Genomic DNA, 19,500 nt, shown 5'->3' on the forward strand with positions numbered 1-19,500 from the left:
CACACACACACACACACCCTCACCCTCAGTGCTTACTCTTGCCTATTGAGCAAACTGGTGTTTTCTATTAGATTCCATTCTTTCATTTAAAAGGAAATTGACGTCATGACTCACTGAATTGCTTTCTTAACTGACTCCAAAGCCTGCCATTTAAAAACACCAACGTAGCCAATACGTCTTGTGGATTGAAAGGCTTGCTGTCCCTTGTGGGCAGAGAATACTGGGTAATCTCTTAGAATCTTCTTTTCCTCTGATGTTCTCTGCCTTACGTTTGAGAGGACACCTTCCCACCCTCCTCTCAGAATTCTCTTGGAAATCATTAATGTCTCCTCAAATTTACTTTCTTCGTTCTTTGAAATAAATTCAAGCCTTTTGCATGTGCATTTTATTCATTACACTTTTTTTAAAAAATATTTTTATTTCTAGGATAGAGAGAGACAGCATGAACAGGGGAGGGTCAGAGAGAGAGGGAGTCACAGACTCTGAAACAGGCTCCAGGCTCTGAGCTGGCAGTCAGCACAGAGCCCGACGCGGGGTTCGAACCCAAAAACTGCGAGATCATGACCTAAGTGAAAGTCAGACGCTTAACCGACTAAGCCACCCAGGCGCCCCTATTCATTACACTTTTAATGTAATTTTCTTCTCATTTTTCATAGATATCAGAATAGAAAGGCATAGGTAACCATTTTGTCCCAGCCCAAGCTGTGGAAATGCCCAAGCCCCTGAAAGGAAGTTATCTTGGATCCATGTTACTTGACCAAAGGAGATGAGTCACAGACTTTCATCAGGGCTCATCTTGAGTGTGACCCATCTCCCTGTGTTTCCATCTTATAAATGCAGTGTTTGAATGATCTTGTCTCACTGTGGTGTAGTGTCCCTACAGTAGCTTTTATGGGTTTTGCATTTTCATGCTTAATTTGTATTTTAACCATGGATTATCTCATGTCTCTTCTTTTTGTTTTGGTTTGGTGGTTTTTCATTCTTCTGCAGGACAGACTCTCTTTGGCCAGACTGCACTGAGTCGGGGAAAGAACCCTGGAGCTGGAGATTTAGCTGTGGCCCTGGCTTTGCACTAATTCCCTGCAGGAATTCCACCACTAATTGATAAAGTCTCCAAGGCCTCCTGTGCTCCTATGCCCATCACACTGCATTGTATGCATGCTTACTCATGTATCCCTCTTGTGAGCTGAGGTCCTTAGATTTCATATCTGCAGCTTGGCCCAGCATATGGAAGGCACCAGGGGCTGCTTGTGGAATGCAATTGAATTGAGTTGAATTGTATTGAATTGAACGAAAAGACAGGCAGAGACTGGGATGTGAAGGGTCCCATGATCCAGAATAAGGATCTGGATTCTATCCTGTGGGGATGAAGAGCTCAGAAAGAGTTTCATTGAAGATTTGAATACAGTTAGAAAGGCATGGAGGCTAGCTAGGAGACTGGGGGAAGAAAGGATGAAGGCCTATGTATGGTGGTAGAAGGGAGATGTGGAGAAGAGCCAGAGTCCAGGGATATTAGGGAAGGGATGGCCTCTGGGCTGTGGGAGGGAATTGGTTCTGGCAGTGCATAGACAGGCATCAGAGCCAGAGGAGGATGAAAGATGAAGGGTTTATTTCATCGAGTTTGTCATCCCTTTGGGATTAGATCTAGGCATGGCTCTCAACCAGTGGAAACTCTTCTCGACTTCTGGATGGGTCAGAGCCTGTCCAAGGAAGAGGAGCAGCCATGGGGAAGATTGGCGAGCTGTGGCTCATCAGACACTCTGAGTTAACTTACTGCTGTGGTCCTGTCACTATTGAATTAGGATTTACATGTAGATTCTCCTTAGATGCACACATAAAGTTGTAAATACTTGTTCTTGATGCAATCTTTCTTTCTTTCTTTTTTTTTTTTTAATGAACACCCCCTGCTCACTATTTCTAATTTAGAAGACATCTTTGCCTAGTTTCCTTGTGTCCACTGACCTTGGTTGTGTATTAATGTGGCATCTATTTAGTTAGCAACTATCATAGCATAACAGGGTGTTAGTCTCTTTGCGAGGTGGGAGAAAATTCTTGTCTTGGTTGAATGTTCTGTTCCACTTGGGGAGACGAATGCATGATTAGTGACAAGAAGTAACACAGGGACATATTCATGGAGGAGGCAGGAGTTGACTAGGCTTAGAAGGACCAGTAGGAGTGTTTGGTAGGCTGCGGCTTGAAGTGGAAAGAGCAGCCGAAGTCTAGAGAGTCATTGGAGGTGGGGATATATGTAGGCATATTCAAGGACAAGTGTGAGTAGAGTAGAATGAGGAGAATTTCCATGTGACCAGTGGTTCTCAACTTTAGTGAACACAAGACTCAGCTGGAACACTGGTGCTCAGTGCATATTCCTAGGCCCCTCCCCAGCTCTAGGATGGAATCTTAGACTCTGCATCATTAACAAGCCCTCCTCTCCTCTGGGTGGTTCCATTGCATATGGTTAGAGGACTGTACCTTGAGAAACACTGCTTTAGGCAGTCACTGCTTGATGATTTTGGTAGAATGTGGTAAGACGATGACATTGTAGAAAGTAGTAAGGCAGGGAAGCACATGGCAGGGGCCTTTCATTACATTAGCCTAAAGCATATGAAACTTCCAATGTTTAACTAGTTTTGACCTGCCAAAAATGATAGAATAAATATCTTATCTGTATTCAAGGGGAGGAGGGCCCACCTTAGGATGATGGTTCTGTGAAGGTGGAGTCAGTATTTGGACATATGAGGTAGGGCATTCTACATGGAAAGAATAGTGTGAGCTGAGGCCTTGGGAAGCAAAGTGGAGAGTGTATTTTATAACCACAGGACCAGCATTTGAGTGGGAGCTGAGAGTCCCAAGAGGCAGCAGTGGGACATGGGGCTGGAGAGGCAGGTCAGAGCTAGTTTGTGGACATTTCTAAATGTCAGTGGGAATCACTGAAGGGAATCAGTAGGTAAAGTATGACATCATTGGAGCTGTTATTTGTAAAGATTAATGAACTAGACAAAGAGACAGGGAGGTGACTATGGCTTATAGTAGAGATGAAAGGTGTTAAGGTATGGGCAAATAGAAACTGAGTCAAATATAAGACATCCAGTTACACTTGGATTTCATATAGATGAGCAATTTTCTGTTTAAGTATTTCTCAAACATTGAATGGGATGTACTTACACTAAAAAATTATCCATTTATCTGCAATTCAGACTTTGATAGGGTGTCTTGTGTTTTTATTTGCTAAATCTTCCCTTTTATGGGAAGGACAGATTGATGAGACATTCTGGAAGGAGAGTCTGAAAGATTGTACAGAATAGGATGTGGAGAATAGCCAGAGGGAGGTGAGGGGGGGGAGATGAAGGCACTGGAACAGACCAGACGAAGTCAGGAGGAAGACATGATAAAGGTGATGAGCTTGGTTTTGATTTGTCCCATTTAAAGACCAATTGGAGTGTTCAAAAGCTACTCAGAAAGGGGGTCTGAAACCAGGAAAAGAAGCCAGGGCTCTTGACAGAGATTTAGGGTTCAGGGGAAGGAAAAGGAAATAGGAAAAATAAACAAAAGAGACAGGTACAGAGAGGACATAGGGAATCATATTCGATTTTCTAAATGACCAAGTATAGCAGAGCATTTTAAAGGAAATGAGAATGCAACCATTCAAAATGCTTGCAAGGAATAATAACTGGCATTAGAAACCATTATGATAAGCAAAGTAAGTAAAATATAATTTTCAAATGCAATGTGGTCTCAGCTACGTGGGGGAAAACATTTGTAGATAAAAGCCCACAAACATCTCTACACACATGTCATAGTTGGTGTCTTTAGTCTGTGATACTATAGGAGATTTTCACTTTATGCATATATATATATATATATATATATATATATGTCTATCTATCTATATCTATCTATCTATGTATATATTTGTCTTTCAAGTCTTCTTTAAAAGAGCATATGCTACTTTCAAAATTGGGGAAATTCTTTTAGATTTTTTAATTTTTTTTTTTTTGAGACAGAAAGAGAGAGAGAGCATGAACAAGGGAAAGGCAGAGAGAAAGAGACACAGAATTGGAAATAGGCTTCAGGCTCTGAGCTGTCAGCACACAGCCCGGTGTGGGGCTTGAACTCACAGACTCTGAGATCATGACCCGAGCCAAAGTCAGATGCTTAACTGACTGAGTCACCCAGGCACCCTGGGAAATTTTTTTTTTTTTAATTTAAGGTAGATCTTGAGAAAATTGGAATTATTCCACATATCCTTTTGGCTATTAGGATCCAATTTGAAAGAATAAATTTTTTTTCAAAAAGACATCTTGACAGCATTCCTTCCATTATTTACTGATTCAGTCAGAGGAAAAATAACATTTATTTAGTGGGTACTACCCAACCCCTCCCCCAAACACTTCTTGAAAAGGAGGATGGCTAGTCATTGAAGACAGAGTGGCTATCTAACAAGGAATTTAAAAAAGAGCAAGAGCTTCATGTAAAATCCTCGTTATTTTAGGGATGGAGGAGCTAAATCCTTCAGAGATACTTCCTGGGATGCTTGTGAGCTAGAGAGGATGGGGGGAGGCCCCCCACTTCCTGCATTACCATCTTCTGCAGTGCACTGCTCCACATCGCCCCGGGGACCTGGTGTACCTGCCAGGTGAATATTACCACCGCGCACCATATAATAATATCTTTTGCTTATTCTTGGCACAGGGGGAGGAGGCTACATTGAAGTGTCTCTCTCAACACTCCAACCAAGCATTAATATTCATATAGCTGTTCCATCAACCGAAGCAATTATATTAAATCCACACTCCTAGCGAGAAGCTATCAAATGAATAATCTAGAACTTCAGAAATGCAAAACGTTTGTGTCAGGTAATGCACGCATTACTTGATTGAGACAGGGTGGGGGTAGGGACCAGGTTCTACTTCCTAATTCTGCTTTTGTTTAAGCAACTTCAAAACTTGGTTTGCCTTCCCTGAAGACACTGGTAATTAGGGAGTTAATAGATCTTTCTAAAGGAAATTCTTAGGACTTTAGTGTCCAGACAGAGGGGACTGGTTAACTTAAAAATTATGGTAAATCAAGGCTGTTGTTATGATGATATAAATAGTTTTATCGGCATGCAAAATGCCTTAAATATAATGTTAAGTTGGGGAAAAACATAGTGTATAACTATATGTGCAGTAACCTCAACTACATAAAAATGCATATGTGAACAGAAGAAAGATGGAAAGTATACCAAAACATTCATCAAAGTTTTCTAGGTGGTGGCCTTAAGAGCCAGTATTGCCTATTTTTCAGTATATTTCAGTCACTTTCTGCAGTGCACATATAGACTTTTATAAACAGGAAGGGGGAAAAGTCAAGTCAATTTGAAATTCTTAACAGTAGTGATCTTGGAAAATTATCACCTGCCTCCAGTGAAGGATTTGTGATCTGTTTACTTTAGTAGAGAGACGTTCGGCTAATTTAATTTTATCTAATTGCAGTTATGGAGAATATAAGGAGAGTGTCATGATGTTTCCAAGCCGTTGCTTTAATTTAACCAGTAGTGAGTGAGTCGCATTCAAACAGAGATGCCAGCCTTGTTTGCTCGTGTTCTGTATGGTCCCTACAAGGAAGGCTGGTGACTCACATTTGGGTGAAATTTTAATTCCTTTAAGAGCATTTGTACGATGGGGTGATTTCTAACATTCATTATCTTTACGTCTTCTGTTTAAATTTGTCTATAAATTTTTCAGCTTAGCATTAAGCTGGATCAGAGTGAATTACAGGACTATTTCTGAACAGGTCAGCAAATTCCTTCTTGTGCCGGGCTGACAATGTAGCTACCTGAGGACACCTGGGTTCTTGCACTCAGGCTGGGGACCAAGCTTCTCCTCAAAGCCTCCATCTTAAGATAGTCTAAGTCTTTCACATCCTGGCCCATCATACCATATGTTCCACTCAGACCCATCTTTCCACTGGTGTGTTGATTTATTCATTCCATAAACATGTCAGGTGTAGTCTAGGGATTGAAGATATAATGGTGAGCCAGACAGACCTACCTAGGATAGAGCTAATGGTCTTATCTCACAGACAGACAAGTAAATATGCAGTTTTATAATATAGTATGCCAAGAGTTGTAATAGGAGTAAGAACAGGATACTATGGAAACTTATAAAACAAGTGTCTAATCCAGACTGACCAAGAGAAATCAAGGAAGGCTTCCTGGCAGAGGTGGTAGCTGAGCTGAGATTTCCATAATGAACTGAATTCCACTGCATGGAGCAATGGCAGTGGGGTTTGGGATAGGGGATTAAAGAGAAAGTGTTCCAGGCAGAAGGTGTGGCATCGTCTAAGATTTTCAAGCAGAAGAGTGACATTTGTGTTTAAAAAGGTTATCCTGGATGCTGTGGGGAGAATGGATAGAGGGCAGGGGGCCAGTGAGGACAATGTTAAGAGATGAGAGTAGCTTCAACGGACTTAATGTCAGTGGAAACGGAAGAGGCAAATTTAAGAGGTATTTGATGGATAAAATTATCAGAGCTTGGTCCTTTGTTGCATTTGGAGAAGAGCAAAAGGGTTGAGTTCGGAATGACTCAGACGACTTTCACAAGAATGGGGAACGCTGGAGGGTGGGCAGGCTTTCCTGGGAGTGAGACCAGTTCCATTTGGGGATTTGTGGCTTTGAGGTAAGTGAGCATGTCCAGTGTGAGATTCTAGACTCAGAAAAAAGACCTAGGCTTGAGGTATAAACATGGGGACCATCATGATCCAGGTGGCAGTTGAAGCCAGGGAGAGGCTGAAAAAAACCAAAGGAGAAAAGGGAGGGTAAAAAGCAGTGAGGTCTAGGTATGTGGGTTCGAGCCCTGCGTTGGGCTCTGTACTGACAGCATAGATTCTCTCTCTTCTCTCTCTCTGCCCCTCCCCTGCACGCTCATGCTCTACTCTCTCCTTCTCTAAATAAATAAATAAATAAATAAATAAATAAATAAATAACATTAAAGAAAAAAGCAGCAGCAGCAGCAGCAGCAATGAGGTCTAGACCAGAGCCCCAAGGAATGCTAGTTTATCTGGGATATGTAAAGGAGCCTGAGATGGACGGCCAACAGGTGAGGGTGGGATATCACAGAAGACAGGGAGAGAGGGAAGGAACGTTTTCCACTGATACAGAACCAAACTTCACTGATGGAAAGATACAACAGATTGTAAGACATGCCAATATTTTAGATTGTAAGACAGGCCACTAAGACACAATGCTGCCAATTAAATGGTGACATGTCATTGATTGTAAGACACAGTCTGCTTTCAGCGATAAAAAATGCTAGACAACTTAAATATACATTAGAATCCAAGAACTAGAATACACTGAGGACTAAAATACATCTCTTAGCTGTATCAGGAAGAGAGATATTATTGACTATGGTGGGAGTATTGTTAGCGGGGTTTGGGGTCAGAAGCAAGATTAGAGTAATGAGGAATGGAGGGAGATGGGTGTTAGTTCCAGGATGCTTCATAAATTGCAACAATCTTCCAGAGTTCTGAACCAAGAGGGAAACAACAAGTAAGATATATACAGTCCAAATATCACCTTTTTTTCCCAGATTAAGCTAATATCAGAGAATATGCTTTGTATCTGTGTCAAAGAAACCTTCCCAATAGTGAGCCCCAGAATTAGGCTTATCCTGGTGCTGACCAGCACAAGTCTACCCCCTGAGGGTCTGCCTGGCAAATCTCACAGCCTGGAGGGGCAGAGAGTACATGCTTCCTGAAGGCAGGCAGATCTTGAAGAGAGCTGGCCTACCCACGTGCACATTCTCCTTTTAAAAAAAAAAAAATTAATGTTTTATTTATTTCTGAGAAAAGAGAGAGAGAGAGAGCAATAGACACCATGAGCAGGGGAGGAGCAGAGAAGGGGGAGTTACAGAATTTGAAACAGGCTCCAGGCTCTAAGCTGGCAGTCAGCACAGAGCCTGATGCGGGTCTCAAACCCACGAGCTGTGAGATCATGACCTGAGCCAAAGTCAGACGCTTAACTGGCTGAGCCACCCAGGGACCCCAACAGATTCTCCTTCTAAACCCATCACTGAGAGGAGGGCAAGAGAGAGGGCAAGAGCGGGATGCACTTGGAGCTGCCCTTATGGAAGGAGGAGTGTAGAGACAGTGTAACTAACATTATCAAGGACTTGAGCTGTAAAAGAAAGGAAAACATAGCCTAGACCAGCTAACTGTATTTCCAGCCATCCAGCTTCCCACCCCTCTTGCTTTTTGGAAAAATTACCCATCTCTTTCCTGTGTCTCAGTTCTCTTGCCTCACCATAGAAGGCCAGATCTTTTCTCATTTTTCTCCATGAGATCTCCATAGTCTTGGCCTAAGATAACCTCCAACATATGTTGGGATTATGTTTTTTTAATGTTATTATTTTATATTATTTTTTTAACTTAAATCCAAGATAGTTAACTATAGCGCAATAATGGTTTCAGGAGTAGAATTTAGTGATTCATTACTTACGTATAACACCCGGTGCTCATCCCAACAAGTAACCCCTCCCTCATGCCCATCCACCCATCTAGCCCATCCCTCTACCCACCTCCCATCCAGCAACCCTCAGTTTGTTCTCTGTATTTAAGAGTCTCTTACACTTTGCCTCCCTCTCTGTTTTTATCTTATTTTTCCTTCACTTCCCCTATATTCATCTGTTTTGCTTCTTAAATTCCACATGAGTGAGATCTTATGATATTTGTCTTTCTCTGACTTACTTATTTCACTTAGCATAATACATTCTAGTTCCATCCATGTTGCTGCAAATGGCAAGATTTCTTTCTTTTTTAAAAATGTTTATTTTTGAGAGAGAGAGAGAGAGGGAGGAAGGGAGGGAGTGCATGTGTGTGTGAGTGGGGGAGGGGCAGAGAGAATGGGGAACAGAGGACCCAAAGCAGGTTCCACCCTGACAGCAGTGAGCCCTATGTGAGGCTCAAACTCATGGACCATGAGATTATGACATGAGCCCAAGTCTAGCGCTCAACCAACTGAGCCACCTGGGTGCCCCAAGGTTTCATTCTTTTGATCACCAAGGAATATTCCATTGTGTATATATATACACCACATCTTCTTCATCCACTCATCCATCAATGGACGTTTGGGCTCTTTCCAGACTTTGGCTATTGTCAGTAGTGCTGCTATAAACATTGAGGTGCATGTGTCCCTTCAAATTAGCATTTTTGTATCCTTTGGATAAATACTTAGTAGTGCAATTGTTAAGTTGGAGGGTAGTTATATTTTTAATTTTTTTGAGGAATCTCCATATTGTTTTCCAGAGTGGCTATGCCAATTTGCATTCCCACCAACAGTGCAAAAGGGTTCCCCGTTTTCTGCATCCTTGCCAGCATCTGTCATTGCCCAAGTTGTTAATTTTAGCCATTCTGACGGGTGTAGCAGTCTTAGTGTTATGTGTTTATGTGTTTTATACTCACTGTTACACACTCGTAGGTGTTGTCTCGTCACAATCAAAGCTCCTTGTAGAGACCGTGCCTTTTCCTTGTTATAACACCCCCTTCATCACTTGGACACTGCCTTGTCCATGATAGGTAGGGCTCAGATTGTTGCACTGGATTGGATTGTGTGCAAAGGGATGGTGAGGTGTAACCCCATCTTTGGGCACTCCCAATCAGATACCTGCCTGGGAGAGAGAGCCAGAGACAGTTCACATTGGACCTGGCATGTGACATTGGACTGGCACAGTTTCTGTGTGGGTTCCATCGACCAGGTAGATGGCTGACCACACAAGCATCCTGTCTCTAATACAGAGATGGTTTGCTGAAGGGCATAGTGATTGCTCTCCTTTGTACTAACTTCAAAAGAAGGCAAATGATCCTTGAACATCTCTGAGCTCTCCTGACAACACCTAAAATGAGACCAAACCTTTCTAGAATGAGATGCCCCTCTGAGAGTGGGGTGACATGCATGCTTGTGCCTGGTTGTCAGGGCCTCCTGAACATCTCCAGTTCCTGCTTTCTTTGTTGGCAAAAGAAATCCAATAAACTGTGTTGGCTCAGCACCCAACCCCACACCATAATCAGATAAGACCTGACACTTAAAGCTAAGGCTTTATTCCTAGTAGTATATTTTCACAACTTGGACGGGAAAGCAAATTGATGAGGTTTCCACTATGCCTGTCTGTATTTGATGTTCCTTCTCACTTCTCTAAACTGTCACAGATGAAGCAGAGGTCACAGACTGCCAGCAGCATTTGTTTTGTCAGAAAGAGCAAAAAGAAGGGTGTCGTAGCTTCATTACAGATAAAAGAAGGCAACGTTTACAAGGTTTCAAAACTTTACCTATCTACTCTTCCCCGTGGTCTCCAGTGACTCAAGGGAAACAGCCATAGATGTATGTGGGAGGATTAAGTATTCTAAAATAAGCTGGAAAACCTAGAATTCATCACCTTTGGGGTAAGACACATGGTGGGTACCTGTGGCAGTGCCCCTGGCTGGTATCTGGCCTGGTACACAGTGAGTCTTCAGCAGATCCTGGCCCTCTGGCCACACAGTCAGGGCTGGCCTGGGAAGTGGGTAGGTATCACCAAGGTATTTAGCCAAAGTCATTGGAGCTTTTGCTCTGAATGTGCTTCCAGAGCTCCATCATCACATGGAAGCCCATGATTTTCCCTGTAGCAGATGGAGAAAGCAGGTGTGTATATACCTTCCCCATAGAGCTCAACACATTGTACTTCCCCACTAGACGGTGTCGTGGACTCCTGAATTGGCTAGGATGTGGGTTTAGCTGCTCCAACAGAAAAACTTAAGGTAATAGAAGCTTAGATGAGGCAGAAACTTGTCTTTCTCTCACGCAGCAGTCCAGGTATAAAAGGGCTAGTATGTCAGCTTCAGGGTGTTGGGCACCCTGCTTTCTTCTTACCTGTTGCTTCATCCTAACTTGGCTGTCAACACGGCCTCTTGGTCCAAGAGAGCTCACTTCCTTGTTCTGGCCATAAGGAAGAGAGGGGAGAGGAAGGGCAGAGCATGGCCTTATATGTTGCACACATCCTCTCTGTGGCCCTCCCCTTAACCAGAACATGGACAAATGGCCATACCCACGTGCAATGCAGCCTTTAATTATGGTCATGTTTGTGCCCAGTTACAAGTCATGGCTTCCATTACCATAAGAGGAGAGAACTGGTTTTGGAGAATACTTAGATTCCTAGGCCATAGCTTTTTGAGGTCAAAGCTGTCTCTAATTTATTCTTTTTCCTGTTACCTCACATGGTGCCTGACCAAGGTGGATCTCAATAAATGCTGACTGAAAAAGAGGGGTGTTTGAAGGATGGAATGCAGAGGACAGCCCTCTGGGAGCATTGCAGACTCTCCTAGCATGGAGGCCACGTGGTAGCGTGGGAAAAGCCTATGGAATCACAGGCATTTACTTAACCTGTCCAGAGCTCACTTTCCTCTCTTTAAAATGGGCCTGAAGATCCCTGTGGAATTTGCTTCACAGGGCCATTAAGAGAATTCTTCTTTTATTGTGTCTGCTATTTACTGAGCACCTACCATGTTCCAAGCTCAGGGCTAAGGGCTTTGTTCACATTAATTTCATGTAAACCACACAACAACCCTATGAGGTGGGTATTATTATCCACATTTTTTAGATGGGTAAATTAGGACTAGTAGGGGTTTAGTAAGATTCCCAGTGCCATTGGTTGATTTAAGAACCCAACAGCCATTGAGTGCCTGCTGTGTGCCAGAGCCGCCGCTGGGGATATAGTGACTCCAGGTAGGAAGAATGTTTCCAGAGTACAGAGTGTACACATGATAGGGAGCTGCTCTGGTCAAGGGGTCAGGGAGGAGGTTGGGGAGTGTTTGGAAGCTTGAGCAGGAATTATCCAGACCAAGGAGCATGGCGGGGGGGTCTGAGGTGGTGCTGGCAAGGGCCCAAAGGGAGCAGGGAGCCAGACATGGAGGGACTGTAAGAGCTGCAGTGTGACAGGAGGGCAGAGAGTGAGCAAAAGAGGTGGCAAAAGCCCCCTCAAGCTCCTAGTAGGGCAGTCTGACCTGTCTGGCCCTGAGGCTTGTATTGAGAGAGGATCACAAAATGCTTGGAAAACACGCTGGGGGCAGCACCAGGGAGGCGGGGCCAGGGCTCAGCAAATTCTCTTTGTGTCTGAAAGATGTCTTGGGACCAAGCAGGGACCTAGAAGCACCGTGGCTGCATATATGATGAATCTAGGACATCTGAGAGCTGCCCTTGTCCTCTTCGTCTTCCTCTTGGACTGCACAGCTCAGTGGGTGTGCACACAGCCTGCTCAGAGCTTGCCTGGAAGTGTTTATCCAGCCCCTCTTCCATATCTCATAAGCAGAATTATTCCTTTTTTTGAAACAGTTTATTGTCAAGTTGGTTTCCATACAACACCCAGTGCTCATCCCCACAAGTGTCCTCCTCCATGCCCATCACCCCCTCCCCCCCACATCCATCAGTCCTCAGTTTGTTTCTCAGCATTCAAGAGTCTCTCATGGTTTGCCTCTCTCCCTTTCCCCCACCATTTCCCCCCTTCTTCTCCCCCTTGGTCCTCCATCAAGTTCCTCCTAATCCTCCTATACGTGCAAACATACGGTATCTGTCCTTTGCCTGACTTATTTTGCTCAGCATAACACCCTCAAGTTCCATCCATGTTGCTACACATGGCCAGATTTCATTCTTTCTCATTGCCATCTAGTATTCCATGGTATAGATAAACCACAACTTCTTGATCCATTCGTCAGTTGATGGATACTTAGGCTCCAGCAGAATTATCCTAAGGCAGGAGACAGCAATTCCAGTCACCATCCTGATGAAGTGAGTGACAAGGCACCTCTAGTCCTGAAATGGCTTGAGGGCAGAAGGCCTCCCGATACTCCAGAGAGGAGGAATACAGACCATAGGGTAGGCTGAGGGGGCTAGCCTTCACTGCACCCCATGTTCTGGCACTCTCAGCACCCCCAGTGGAGACCTCCAACAATGTCACAAATCCAGGTCTTTAAATATTGATTCAACAAGTTGGTGTCATCCACTCAGCATGCAGAGTATGGTAGATGCTTAGGCGAGTTTGCAGCTGAATGAGGAGACCAGGCACTTTCCTCAAAGGTTTATAAGATACACTGACAACACTCACCTCTACGGGTGAGTGAAGGAACATATAATCCCAAACGGGATAATCCAGAGGCTTCTGGCTTTTCGTTCTCCTAAAGGGTCATATGCTGCCTCAGGGCCTTTGTATCTGCTCTTTCCCTCCCTGGACTCATCTCTGTATTACATCTTTATGCTAATCTCAGCTCAGACATCACATCTCCCTGAAAGGCTTTCCGCACCGCATGAGCTTGAACTGGACACCCCTCCTACATGCTGTCCTATTGTGTTAGAATTAGGCACTCAGCCCTGCTACGTTATAGTCACCGGGGTCTCTGTCTCTCATTATATCATGTCTGTTGTCCCCCTGCTATACCTCAGCTTCTAGAACAATGCCTTCCAAAAGTTGCATGAATGACTGAATGAGCTCTTTCTAATTGGTTTGGGTCTAGAAATGCTTGGTGATTTTAGCAGCAGATAAAAATGTATACTGCAGAATTGTGTTTTGTTAATACAGGTGACCATTGTGAGGGGTCCCGAGAGCACACAATAGAGAAAAGTGAAGAGAAGCAGCTGGAAATTTCTGTTTTGCTTCTACCCCTTGGGCCTTCCGAACTCACTCAGAGCCTGTGATTGAATAAAGCCTGTGGGGTTCCTGGGTGGCTCAGTCAGTTAAGTGTCTGACTCTTGACTTTGGCTCAGGTCATGATCTGGAGGTTCATGAGCTAGAGCCCCACATTGGGCTCCGTGCTGGCAGTGCAGAGCCTGCTTGGGATTCTGTCTCCCTCTCTCTCTTTTTCTCCCCACTTGCTCTCTCTCTGTCTCTCAAAATAAAATAAAAATAAAACTTAAAAAACATATAAACAAACAAACAGGGCCTTTTCTGAAGAGTTCCAAACTCAATTGTCAGTTTAAGGGCTGAATTGCTTTCCTGCAACTTTTTAACTTTCCAGTAAGCTGTTTGATCTTCCCAGGGACCCAGTCCCAGCACCTCTAGCATTTTCCCTGGTCACTCCTCCCACCCCGCACGCCCACTTTCAATGCCCCTCCAAGTCTCCTCATGTGGATGTTCCAGCCTCTGCCCATCATTAAAGCGAATCATCTACGGGGTCTTGGTTTTCTCCTGGGCTCCTCGCAGACACCTGCCCTCCCTCTCCCTGTGGCTCCTCGGCCCTGTGTGCCACCTCCTACCTGTGTTTTATCAGTGTTCTTCAGTCCCACGTCTATACCCCAGGGGGCTGTTTATGTCCACTGCAAAAGTGGAGGTACGTGAAGACAGCATCACTGAAGTGGGGGGTGGATGAGGGAGGAGGATTAATTATCATAGGGATGTTTGCTTGGGGTTTTTAATTAGACTCTTGTGACTTACTTCCCCTTTTCATGCCTTTTTCTTTTCCCTCACTTGAAACATCCACTTAGAATGTATTTTAGAAACTTGGAACACTTTGGTTTTTTTTTTTTTTTTTTTTTTTTTTTTTAATTTGGATCCAAGTTGTTAGCATATAGTACAACAATGATTTCAGGAGTAGATTCCTGAATGCCTCTTACATGTTTAGCCCATCCCCCCTCCCACAACCCCTCCAGAAACCCTCTGTTTGTTCTCCATGCTTAAGAGTCTCTTATGTTTTCATCCCCCTTCCTGTTTTTATATAATTTTTGCTGCTCTTACCTTGTGTTCATCTGTTTTGTATCTTAAAGTCCTCATATGAGTGAAGTCATATTATATTTGTCTTTCTCTGATGGACTAATTTCACTTAGCATGATACCCTCTAGTTGCAAATGGCAAGATTTCATTCTTTTTGCTTGCTGAGTAATACTCCATATATAAATATACTCCATGTATATATATATGCATATATATATATACATACACATATATATACACCACTTTTTCTTCATTCATCTGTCGAATGACATTTGGGCTCTAACCATACTTTGGCTATTGTTGATAGTGCTGCTATAAACATTTGGGTGCATGTGTCCCTTTGAAACAACATACCTGTATCCCTTGGATAAATACCTAGTAGTGCAATTGCTGGGTTGTAGGGTAGTTCTATTTTTAATTTTTTGTGGAACCTCCATAGTGTTTTCCAGAGTGGCTGCACCAGTTTGTATTCCCACCAGCAGTATAAAGGAGATATTCTTTCTCCACATCCTCTCCAGCAACTGCTGTTGCCTGAGCTGTTAATGTTATCCATTCTGGCAAGTGTGACATGGTATCTCATTGTTGTTTTGATTTGTATTTCCCTGATGATGAGTGATGTTGAGCATTGTTTAATGTATCTGTTGGCCATCTGTATATCTTTGGAGAAGTTTCTGTTGTGTCTTTAGCCCATTCTTCAATGGATTATTGAGTTTGATAAGTTCTTTATAGATTTTGGATACCAACCCTTTATCTGATATGTTGTTTGCAAATATCTTCTCCCATTCCATAGTTGCCTTTTCATTTAACTGATTATTTCCTTCACTGTGCAGAAGCTTTTTATTTTGATGAGGTCCCAGCAGTTCATTTTTGCTTTTGTTTCCCTTGCCTCTGAAGACATGTTGAATAAGAAGTTGGTGTGGCCAAGGTCACAGAGGTTCTTGTCTGCTTTCTCCTCGAGGATTTTGATGGCATCTTGTCTTACATTTAGGTCTTTCATCCATTTTGAGTTTAAATTTGTATATGGTATAAGAAAGTGGTCCAGGTTCATTTTTCTGCATGTCGCTGTCCAGCTTTCCCAGCACCACTTGCTGAAGAGACTGTCTTTATTCCATTGAATATTCTTTCCTGCTTTGTCAAAGATGAGTTGGCAATATGTGGGTCCATTTCTGGGTTCTCTATTCTGTTCCATTGATCTGAGTGTCTGTTCTTGTGCCAGTACCATACCGTCTTGATGATTACAGTTTTGTAATATGGCTTAAAGTCTGGGATTGTGATGCCTCCTGCTTTGATTTTCTTTTTCAAAATTGCTTTGGCTCTTCAGGGTCATTTCTAGTTCCATACAAATTTTAGGACTGTTTGTTCTAGCTCTGTGAAGAGTGCTGGTGTTATTTTGATAGGAATTGCATTGAATATGTAGATTGGCATGGGTAGTATTGACATTTTAATAGTATTTGTTCTTCCTCACTAGGAGCATGGAATATTTTTCCATTTTTTTGTGTCTTCTTCAATTTCTTTCATCAGCTTTCTATAGTTTTCAGTGTATAGATTTTTTTTACCTCTTTGGCTGATTTATTCCTAGGTATTTTATGGTTTTGGGTGCAATTGTAAATGGGATCAATTCCTTGATTTCTCTTTTTGTTGCTTCATTGTTGGTGTATAAGAATGCAACTGGTTTCTGTGCATTGATTTTGTATCCTGCTGCTTGGATGAATTCCTGGATCGGTAATAGCAGTTTTTTGGTGGAATCTTTTGGGTTTTCCATATAGAGTATCATGTCATCTGCAAACAGTGAAAGTTTGACCTCCTCCTGACTGATTTGGATGCCTTTTATTTCCTTGTGTTGTCTGATTGCTGAGGCTAAGACTTCCAATAATATGTTGAATAACAGTGGTGAGAGCGAACATCCCTGCCTTGTTCCTGACCTTAGGGGAAAAGCTCTCACTTTTCCCCCATTGAGGATGATATTAGCATTGGATCTTTCATATATGGTTTTTATGCTCTCGAGGTATGATCCTTCTATCCCTACTTTCTTAAGGGCTTTTATCAAGAAAGGATGCTGTATTTTGTCAAATGCTTTCTCTGCATCTATTGAGAGGATCATATGATTCTTGTCCTTTCTTTTATTGATGTGATAAATCACACTGATTGTTTTGTAGATATTGAACCAGCCCTGCATCAGAGGTATAAATCCCACTTGGTTGTGGTGAATAATTTTTTTGATGTATTGTTGGATCTTGTTGGCTAATATCTTGTTGAGGATTTTTGCATCCATGTTCATCAGGGAGATTGGTCTATAGTTCTCTTTTTTTTAGTGGGGTCTTTGGTTTTGGAATCAAGGTAATTCTGGCTTCATAGAGTTTGGAAGTTTTCCTTCCATTTCTATATTTTGGAACAGCTTCAGGAGAATAGCTGTTAACTCCTTGTTAAATGTTTGGTAGAATTCCCCTAGAAAGCCATCTGGCCCTGGACTCTTATTTTTTGGGAGATTTTTGATTACTAATTTGATTCCTTTACTGGTTATGGGTCTGTCCAAATTTTCTATTTCTTCCTATTTCAGTTTTGGTAGTTTATATCTTTCTAGGAATTTGTTCATTTCTTCCAGAGTGCCCATTTTATTGGCATATAATTGTTCATAATATTCTCTTCTTATTGTTTGTATTTCTGCTGTGTTGGTTGTGATCTCTCCTCTTTCATTCTTGATTTTATATATTTGGGTCCTTTCCTTTTTATTTTCGATATAACTGGCTAGTGGGTGATCAATTTTGTTAATTCTTCAAAGGACCAGTTTCTGGTTTCATTGGTCTGTTCTACTGGGTTTTTGTTTTTGTTTTGGTTTTAATAGCATTGATTTCTGCTCTATTTTTTATTATTTTTTGTCTTCTGCTGGTTTTGGGTTTTATTTGCTGTTTTTTTCCAGTTTCTTGAGGTGTAAGGTCTAGTTGTGTATCTGTGACCTTTCTTCCTTCTTTAGGAAGGCCTGAATTACTATATATTTCTCCTCTTATGACTGCCTTTGCTGCATCCCAGAGGTTTTGGGCTGTGGTGTTATGATTTTCATTGGCTTCCATGTGATTTTTAATTTCTTCCTTAGCTTCTTGGTTAGCCCATTCATTTTTTATAGGATGTTCTTTAGTCTCCCAAGTATTTGTTATCTCCCAAGTTTTTTCTTGTGGTTGATTTCGAGTTTCATAGCATTGTGATCTGAAAATACACATGGTATGATCTCAATCTTTTTGTTTCTAATTAACTGATTCCCTCATTTGGTCATTTTGAAGGAAGAAAAGGAATTAAAAAGGTCAAAAAATTTTAAATTAAATGAAGAAAACACACACACACACACACACAAATCAAATAAATGATGCTAGATCATAGCTGTGTTTTGGTCTTGTTATTGAAAGGAGCTTGATTGATTAGAGAAAAAAGGGGAAAATTAAAATTAAAAAATTAAAAATTAAAAACAGTACACACACACAAAATAAGTGATGCTAAATCATAGGTGTGTTTTGATCTGGGTATTGAAAGGAGCTTGACTGATTGGAGAAAAAAGCGAAAGAAAAAAATTAAAATTAAAGAATTGAAAACAACACACACACACACACACACACACACACACAAACAAATAAATGATGGTAGTTCCTAGGTGTGTTTTGGTCTTGCTATTGAAAGGAGCTTGATTGATTAGAGAAAAAAGGGAAAAAGAAAAGAAAAAAAAAGAAAATGTTTAAAAATTTGAGAAAACCAATATGATGAAATAGAATAACTTGAAATGATGGAAATAAAATAAAATTTGGGAAATTTATAAAAAAGTAAAGAATGTAGTCAAAAATAAAGGAAAATGTTTTTAATAAAAATTGAAAATAAAAATAAATTTTTTATCTTTCTGTATCCAACTAAAAGAAATGAAAAAGAAACAAAAAAAAGAAAAAAGAAAATTGAGTAGATGGACCAGCAAACAGACTGAAAGATGATTGATACTACATTGTTTTCCCCTAGAAGTCAAACTATGAAGCACTTTGTAGTCCGTTAACTAAGCAGGCGGAGAGATTTGTGGTGTTCCTGAAGAGCAAGGTTGGCCCAGTTGGGCAGGGCTTAGTGTAACGACTCTGTTCTCCACTAGATGGTGCTGCTTGTGGTGCCTGTAGGTTTGCCTGCACATGTTTGGGCAGGGTGAAAATGGCATCACCCAGTCCAGTATCAGAACTCTGTGCTCTACCTGACCAGGAATCACGCACCTGTCCTTTGTCTCTGGTTTCCATCCACTCTCCGCTTTTAACACTGTCCGTGACTGTGCCATCAGGTTGCCAGGTGGCACCTCCCACTGAATTTTATCTGAGTTGAGGCTGTGTTTCCTGACCCCTCACTTTTGAGGAACTATGGCTTTGACCCAGTCAGATTCTCTGGGGGAGGGTCTCACCCAGCAATGGCCGGGTGCCAGCGGCACCCAGGAATGTTCTCTGGACCTTGGTGCTGCTGATGTGGCTGAGTGCTAGTCTGCCTCAGAGAAAGTTCACATGATCATGTAGCAGCAGTATTTCCGGGATTATGGAAAATCGCATGTGGCCGAGGACCTCCCAGACCCACTTTTCTCCTGAGAATTCACACTTCCCACCAGAGCACCACTAGGTATTTGAGTTGCAGATTTTAGACTCGGTGCTCCCCCTATTGATAGAGTCTTAATGGAATTTAAACCCTCTCCTTTCTCCTTTCTCAGTTCAGTCTCTGCAGCTGTTTCCACTTTTCCACTTTCTCTCCAGCTGCTTTTTTCAGGGGTGCTTTTCCCCTATGCTCT

At 42.2% G+C, this 19,500-nt stretch overlaps 1 protein-coding gene across 2 annotated transcripts in view; it reads left to right on the forward strand.

The window, feature by feature from the left end:
* Positions 1-19,500, forward strand: part of KCNH1 (potassium voltage-gated channel subfamily H member 1) — a 393,338-nt gene that overhangs the window by 275,151 nt on the left and 98,687 nt on the right. The window lies entirely within an intron of this gene.

This window comes from Hyaena hyaena, unplaced genomic scaffold, assembly GCF_003009895.1.
Source record: "Hyaena hyaena isolate Hyena2069 unplaced genomic scaffold, ASM300989v1 scaffold_43, whole genome shotgun sequence".
Taxonomy (NCBI): Eukaryota; Metazoa; Chordata; class Mammalia; order Carnivora; family Hyaenidae; genus Hyaena; species Hyaena hyaena.